We start from the raw sequence: 9,070 nt of genomic DNA on the forward strand, positions 1-9,070 counted from the left end.
TTTTACCTTTGGCCTCTTAGCTAAGATTCCATAAAAGGCAGCACTTGGAACAGTGACTTTGTGATACAAATCCTTTTCCAATAGAGAGCAGTCTGAATTCATCCGTCGTTGAAGGATCCCCTAATCATCCACTAATACAGACTGAGTGACTCTCAGTGCAGAGACTGGAACTGAGCAAAGGGTGAAAGTCTGGTTTTCACTCTCTTCTTCACTGCTATCTCTAAAGACTGGAGTCAATACTCTACTGAGTCCCGGTGAGACACACCCAGAGCTTCCCAGCATGAAAGAGACATGCATGTGGTGGAGAAAGTCAAGCAAAGGACCAAGAAGATTATTTAAAGGACTGGAGTGTCTCACCTATGAAGGTGAGGCAGAGAGAGCTGGGATTTTCCAGACAGGAGAAGAAAAGGCTAAGGGGGATACTTATCCATGGGTATAAATACCTGAGGGCAGGGGGCTGAAGAAGAGTGAGACAGATTTTGCCAAGTGCTACTGACTGACAGTAAGTCCTATGAGGAGGGAGCTGGGGTTGTTTAGCCTGGAGAAAAGGAGGCTCAGAGGAGACCTTATTGCTCTCTACAACCACCTGAAAGAGGGCTGTAGCCAAGCAGGGGTCAGCCTCTTCTCCCAGGCATAGATATATATATATCATCCCAACGAAAGGATGAGAGGAAATGGCTTCAAGCTGCACCAGGAAAAGTTCAGGCTGGACATCAGGAATAACTTCTTCACAGAAAGAGTTGTTAAGCATTGGAATGAGCTGCTCAGGGAAGTGATGGAATCGCTATCCCTGGAGGTGTTCAAGAAACGACTGATGTCACATTTAGTGCCATGGTCTTATTGACAAGGTGGTGATCAGTCAAAGGTTGGACTTGATGGTCTTAGAGGTCTTTTCCATCCTAAATGATTCTGTGACAGGAAAAGGTGCAGTGGTCACAAATTAAAAGTCATGACATTCCATCTGAATACAAGAAAGCACATTTTTACTTTAAGGGTGGTCAAACATAGGAACATGTTGCCTAAAGAAGTTGTGAAGTCTCTGTCTGTGGAGACAAAATTTGAAGTGAAACGGTCCTGGGAAACCCACTGTAACTGACCCTGTTTGAGCAGGAGGTGGGCCTCAGTAATCTCCAGAGACACCCTCCAGCCTCAGCCATCCTGTAATCCTGTGAAAACTGTGCCATCCTGCAAAAGTCTCTCCTAATTTCTCCAAACCTTTCACAGCTGTGTCTGGTAGTGAAATGATGAAAACCACCTTGCTGATGTGAGAAGTGTTAGAGTCTGATGGACTCTGAAGCATTTGATGTATTTCTGAATGAAATGGAGGGATATTGATAGCCTTTTTTTCTCTCCTGTAATGCCATGGACACCATAAAACATGACCAATTTGCTGTGTTTCACTTGTCTGCTGGGCCATGCTGCAGAGAGAGCTGCTTTTAGGATCTGTTGGTTTGTTCTGTGCATCCCAGTAGCAATAGGGAACTACTTACCCAAGTTTTGTGAAATGTGGCTGGAGGCAGGGTAACACAGGGAAGGATTGCTCACAGAGAGAAAGAGTTGGTCCCTTTTTCTGTAGCAAAGAAGACATCAGTGGTGCCATTGGGAGAGAGAGGCAGATGCCCACCTGCAGTGTCCCAGCAAAATTCCAGCTGGTTGTGAGAAGTAGCACCTTTAACAAGCAACACTGATACATCTGTGTGCTATTTGTCGTGATTCTCAAATCTGCTGGTTCAAAGGTTCACCTGAATCTAATCCTGAGCAGGGTACTTTCTGCATGGCTCAGTTTAGAAATTAATGAAAGGCTGCATTTTCTCTTTAGCACTTCATCCTGTCTGCTGTGGGCAACCTTCCGACCATTTCCACATATCAGACTAACAGCTGAGCCAATGTTCAGAGTGTGCCTGAATACTGTTGTTGTGGATTTATACAATGTCCTAAGATTCACTGTTTCTGAAAACCACTCCAGGCACCTTTCAGAGGTCCTTACTCCAAGACTAGAACTCCAGGTGCTGGCAGCCTTATTTCTCAAAAATGTCTGTCAAGAAATGTATGACTTTGTATTAGAGAACTATTTGTATTAGAGACTTTGCCCCATTAGACAAGAAAAATGTTTCCTAGAGATACCTCCCATGCCCAAAGGAATGGAGAACATTTCCAACATTTTTCAGCCCATTTTAAGGTTTTAATGCTCTAACCCTTCGATTAGTGCATTAAAGCAAAGATTGTTATTTAAAGTGACATCCCTGTCTTTCAGCAGCCATATCAAACTTCCACCTTTTTCTCCAAACCTGTGTCGGTGTTTGATTCCTTACAGATCCCTTGTCCCTTACCCATTCTCTCCTCCCTACAGGGTAACCCAGCTGTGGGGCTGATGGTGGGTTTCATCAGCCCTGACACTGCCCTTGCAGTGCATTTGCAGGGAAGTGTTGCTCACAGGCAGGTTTTGACCATTTGTTTATATCAGTTCAGCTTGCCACTGAGATAGCCCTTTTTGCCTCTGCCTTGGAAAAGAGAGAATTTCCTCCACACCAGTGGATAGCAATGAAAACTCAGAGTGAAGGGTCAAACCTCCTACAAATATTTTTCCTGCGGAAGAATTGTGCTTTTATTTATATCCTTACTGGGTTCAGATGTGAAATCTACTCCCTGTTCTAGCAGCCTACCGAAGTCTGCCCTTGAAACACTAATAATGAAAGCCAAAGGGATTTACAACACGTCCTGGTTCATGGTCTTAGATTTGGGAGACAGAGGAGCTACCTAACAAAAATCCCTCCTGCATCACACAGTCCACAGATTTCCATAGCCCTATAAACTGTGACTTCCTGTTTTGCTTTCCTCTTGTGTTGTAAGAATACAGGCTCTTTTTTCTGGGTATCCTTAAACTGCAGCAAGTCACCTCTTCCATGAATCTTATATCCCATAAACAAGGGCCTGCTGTTATCTCACCTTGAATCTTCCCCTGGTTTCTTCTCTTGTTGGCTCTGTGCTTTTAGCAGAGATAAGTTTGTGGACACAAGATTTTTCCACACAAGTAAGCATCAACTCAGAAAACCTGTGAACTGGAACTTTATGACCCTATCACATGTGAAATACCTTTAGTTAAATTTTTCAAAACAGTTAAATTGACTGGTTAGTATTTTAGCTCAGTAGAGTAGAAGTTATATCTATATCTAAAAAATAATGGGTCATTAGGGTGGCATTGTACATAATCTTTAAGGCCTCAGCGTTGGGATTTGGGTGCAAATTTACTGTAAGGTGGTGCATGGTGCACTCCTTGTGAGGATAGAGCATGCCTTTAATGATACAGTGGAGCAAAAGCCCATCTAATTGAGAAAGTACTTTGTGGAGAATAACCTCACTATTCAGCTTCATACATATGATTCCTAAAGAAATCTTAATCAGGCTTAAACTGGAGCATGCAAGCTCTGCATCAATATTCAAGGCTTTATGCATATGCTACTGTACATGTAATTCCTTCATAAGAGGAGGGAGAGAACAAATCTTAGAAGGAGCAACACAGAAATTCATTGAACTAAGAGGAACAGATCAATGTTGATAAATTCTTTATTAAGCATATATTCAAATATTCATAATGGATGGAAGGTGAGTGTATTAATGGACCATGTAGGACTATAGTAAAATAATGTACTTCCTGATGTTAAGAACAGAGTATTTGAAGTTTAGAAATTGGTTAAATACAGCCAAGAGGAATCAAAATCTATTTGACATTCAGAGTAAATCTCTGAGTTCTGTTATACATACATATGCATGTATCACTCTCATATTTAGGTTATAAGATCTACATATTTATGTCTATTGATACATGTATGTACATATCAACTGTCAGCTGGGCTTTGGCTGTGTAAATACTAAGATAAGACTGGATTAGCATGTTTTAAGTTGTGATGAACCCAGGTCTTTTTTTGGCTGCTGTAGTTTCCGTGTTTACTGCATTTCCCTGTGTTGTTTATATGTGTGCTGGGCATACTGACAGAACGCATTATTTCTGTTTCTGATCAATAAAGGTAACTGTCAAAGATGCCAACAAATATTAGTATCCACTTTTGTAAAATTTCACATAAGCTTTCAAGTCACCCTGTTCATGATTCATTACAATAATTAGATGCTGCTACAGGAAAATACATTGATGCATACCATTTGGAAAGCTGTAGACACTACTTACATTTATTTTAGGATTTGCAATATACTGATTTTCAGGCTGAATTTATTGGCAAAGGTTAGGTGGGAATAAATGTTCTCAGCAGTTCCGAATCCCATTAAATGTGACTTCTGTTGTGTAGATTCAAGTACTATAATTAATAAAATTTCAAGAAAAATGAGTTTTTAAATTGTTTTATCTAGAATTAGCTTTTACTGAAATTGAACTGAGCTGGTTAAAAAAAAAAAAGGAAATGACCTGACAGTGCCTTGTTTTGGAAAAGATATTGATTATTTCAAAATATTTACAGGATGTTAAATATTAATGATTGAATTATAGCAACCATTAAAATATATCACACCAATGCAAGGTGATGCCAGTCCTGCAGCTTTGTAGGAAAATATTTTATCAGTCCCAGTGCAGTACAATTCAGAAAGATGAAAATAGTAGCAAATATCAGTCAATACGCCAGGTTTTCATGCAGTATAAATTGGCTAAGTAAAGGGCAGCAGAACTACACCCATTCATCAGCTGAGGTTATGCCTGGAGAGTGACCCAGTAATTATGACTCAGTCAATGAGAGTTTGTTTGAATCTGAAGAATGAGATTTGGCACAAATATTAAAGAGGGGCATTTTTTTTTTTTCATTTTATTGCAAACTTATTCAATGAAAAATGCAGGTGGCTTGCTTACAAAACAACTGCAGTGCAGCCTCGAATTTGCCGATTTGTATTAGTCAAGGGAAAAAAGTAGATTAAAACAGCAGAGTTAATAAACATTTTGGTTTTAATATTTCTGAAGACATCAGTGGGATGGAAGAGGATGCTATAATTGCAGAAAAACTTAAGAGCAGCTGTGAGGAACCATCATATAACCCATGCTTTAGATGTTCACTTGTGCTATGAGAAAGTCAAATTAATTCTTTGCTGTGGGCAGACATTTTCTTTTGGGACATTGGGAATTTTTTATGGGTTTTCCTTGTTCTCTCCTCTTAGACTGTTCCAGTTTTATGGAGGTGATTGAGTGTTCAGCATATTTAGGATATACCAGATTCAGTTTCATTCCGGGGGGCAGAGTGTTTTTCTTGACAGCTTGTGCTGTAGTTTTTGAAGGAAGGAACCAGGCATATGAACTGAAGGGACAGGGACAGGGCTTCATATCTATTGTGTCTGGTCCTTCTTTAAAGTCAACAACAACTTTACTGGCTGCATATTTTTGAGAAAGAAGACTGCTTGCTTAAGTAAGATAAACTGGATTTATCACTATGCCTTCCACCTTCAGCAACTGAAAACTAGTGGATTAGTTTGGGGCTATATACTTTGAGTGGATCACAGACTGGTGGTCAATTGTCTGCAAGAAACTTTACCTGCTTTTCTCAACAGATCACTTGTGGATGCAAGGAGCTAACACTCATGTTAATTTTAGCAGCCAAAAAGTGGGAATGGTCAATGAGCACAGCATCTCAGTTGCACAGAAGAGGATCAAAAGAGTATCTTCAAAGAGAAAATAGTGACTTAAATAAATCATGACCACTAGAGTGATTGCAGTTTGATCTACTGGTGTTTTCCCAGTTTGCTAAAAAGAACAAAACAAGAGCCATCAAATGTTAATCAGATGCTTTTTGTGTGGAGAGTACTGGGGCAATATCCTGGATATGTCCAAGACTGCTGGAGGGAATGAGTTTTAGTGAAGAATCCAAGAAAAGGGAAATTAGAGCTGTGTCACATTTCTTTTAACACACTCTGGTCGGACCTGTCCTTATCTCAGCCCTTTGTGCCTCACACTGGGTGTCAAAAAGGCCTGTCATGATTTAAGACCCCTTCCCAAACCCAGGTCAGCCCTCATTCAGGATAACTCCCCTCATTTGTATGCCAGGCATGACATTTTGTGGTACGGAATATCCCTGTGCTCAGTTTGGGCCATCTCTCCCAGCTGCACTCCCTTCCAGTTTCTTTTGTGTACTTCCTCACTGGCAGAGCATGAGACAAGGAAAATGCCCCTGATTTAGGATATCTACAACTTAACAAAAAACATAACATCAGTGTGCTATCAATATCATTCTCATTCCAAATACAAAACACAGCACTTGAGAAGCAGCTACTGAGAAGAAATTAATTCCACTTTTGCTGAAATCAGGAGAGCCTGCCAGTTAGTTTTCCACTCTTTACTGTGTTTCATCATGAAATGCCATTTTTTGAAATCAGATTAGGGTGCTTTTATCACAGCTTTTTGAGTTCCAGCATCTACATCATGGAAAAGAAAATTACCCACCCTGGAACCACCAGCAGCCTGGTAGCTAAGGCATTCACCTAGGCATGGGTGAGCACTTTTGTAAGCACTGGACTGAAGTATTAGTTTCAATGTGAAGACAACTCCAAAATTTTGGCAGCTGACCTTTAACTGCATGTCTTATTTTATGGATGACCAGCTTAGACTGCCCAGGGCTTATGGAGCACTTGAAATGGTAGACAAAGTTGGTGAGAGCCATGGTTTCTCAGCACTTCAGACTGCAAGGCAGTGCAATCTCCAGTAAAGTGCACAGGGTTGCAAGCCATGAATTTTAATCCTTACTCTGCCACTAATTCACTGTGTAGCTCCAGGCGAGTCCCTATCTCTTCAGCTGTAAAATGGGAATAATAATAATGGTTTCCTATCTTTCGGCAGTGATAAATTCATCTGTGTTCTTGAGGCATGCAAATACTACAGTGATGAGTGGCCCAGAAAAGACCATGAAAAAATGAATAATTCTGTATTTACAGCAGGCTTTGGGTGTGCAGTAAATAAGGCACTGCTAACTGGCTGGTGAAGATTACTTTTCTAAGTAGCTGTTTATTCAGCAGGTACTGTGTAATCAGTACTGCTTATCCTGTGTAATGAATGATAAAGGGTTCCTTGGGGGAAAAAAGGGAGGTAAAGACAGATTTCAAGAAATTCTTAATACTGATTTACAGGAAAGTGCAGTTAGGATTTCATCATCCATTTAGGTTCTAGTGTTCTTCAGCTTTAAAGCTCCTGATTTTGGCAGACATCATAATGTTCTTCTGAGGCAATTGTCTTCTGTGCAGGTACATATTTAGGTGTGGTAACCTGCCCCCTGCCATAAGACTGAAGGGATGCTTTACTCAAAAAATAACATTGTGACTATGCACATGTATCATTCTCCATGTGCAATTATTTCTCTCTGAAAACCAGGAAAAACTAGTCCAACATGGTATTTTTTTTAAATGGCTGTTTTGATCACACCATTATATTCCCATTCCTATATGGCATTTTTCTGAGGTCTCAGAATAGTTTCAAGGAAGGTGACCTGCACAATACACTGCCTTTTTCTTTGTACACTAATAAAATTCCCCTAAAGGGCTCCTCTCTTAAAAAATAAATTTCTGCTGTTGCAAGTAGCAAGAAAAACAGTGAAGGCCACTGTACACAGTGGAATGCTAAAACTTGAAACTTTGTTAGAGTAGTCTGAGCATGTTTATCCTGCAGTTTATCTGCTTATTAGACCATTGCTATCACATCTGTTAAAAGCATGTGCAATCCTCAAAACAAGCTGCCAAATGTCCCTTTACTATTACATTGTCCAGAGATCTGTATTATCATTCTGGCTGGGTAGATGAGGGGAAAGAAGTACCTGTTGTCTGCCTTATCTTCAGCAAGGCTTTTGGAGTTGTCTCCCATAAGATCCTCACAGGAAAGCTCAGGAAGCGTTAGACCAGCGCCCCGTGAGGGTGAGGACACAGTGAGAGGAACACACAGATGGAGAGCTGCATGAGGGTTGTGACCAGTGCCACAGTCTGTTTGTGGGCCTGCAGCAAGCAGTGTTCCCCAGGGGTCAGCACTGGGACCATTCTCATTTAACTTTTTGTCAGTGACCTGACAAAGGGATGGAGCCCTCAGCAAGTTTGCTGATGGTGCAAGACAGGGAGGAATGGCTGGCACACCAGAAGGCTCTGCTGTCAGTCAGTGAGACTTGGACAGGCTGGAGAGTTGGGCAGAGAAGAACCTAATTAAGTCCAAGAAAGGCAAATGCAGGGTCCTGTGCTTTGGGAAGAACAACTCTGATCTGCAGCACAGGCTGGGGGCTGACCTGCTGGAAGGCAGCTCTGCAGAGAAGAACCTGAGGATCCAGGTGGACAACAAGCTGTCCATGAGCCAGAGTGTGTCCTTGGGGACAAGAATGTCAGTGGTGTCCTGGGGTGCATTAGGAATAGCGAGGCCTGCAGGCCAAGGGAGGTGATCCTCCCCCTCTATTCAGTCCTAGTGAAGCAGCATTGGGACTAGTCTGTCCAGTTCTGGACTTCCCCATTCAAGAACTATAAGGAACTACTTGAGACAGTCCAGTGGAGGGCTGTGAAGGTGATTAGGGAATAGATCATCTCTCTTGGGAGGAAAGGCTGAGAGATCTGCGACTGTTTATCCTGCAGAAGAATGAGAGGTTTATTGATGCATACAAATATCTTAAGGCTGGGTGCCAAGAGGATGGTTCCAGACACTCTCACTCTCTCATTGTGAGAAAGTCTTTACTTTGAGGGTGACAGAGCACTCAAACAGATTTCCCAGGTTGTAGAGTTTCCTTCTGTGGAGATATTCAAAACCTGCCTGCACTGTGCAACATGCATTAGGTGGACCTGCTTCAGCCCTTCAGGGGGCTTGGAGCAGACAATTTCCAGAGATATTTTTCAACCACAACCATTCTGCAATTCTGGAATTCTCTATTTTGTACTTGTGTATATGAGGTGTTAGTGCAGCAGTCAGTCCCCCAATGGGTCTTTTTGAGTATAGTTTTGAGTCACGCTTACTTTTCTATACAGAAGAAAAAATCTATGTTCTGCCAAGACAGGGTATGCATAGATTTGTTAGTCTGATCTGCACCCCATTTGGTTGTGCTATATTTAAAATTAGGACATATCA

The sequence above is a fragment of the Melospiza melodia genome, chromosome 2 (assembly GCF_035770615.1).
Source record: "Melospiza melodia melodia isolate bMelMel2 chromosome 2, bMelMel2.pri, whole genome shotgun sequence".
Lineage (NCBI taxonomy): Eukaryota > Metazoa > Chordata > Aves > Passeriformes > Passerellidae > Melospiza > Melospiza melodia.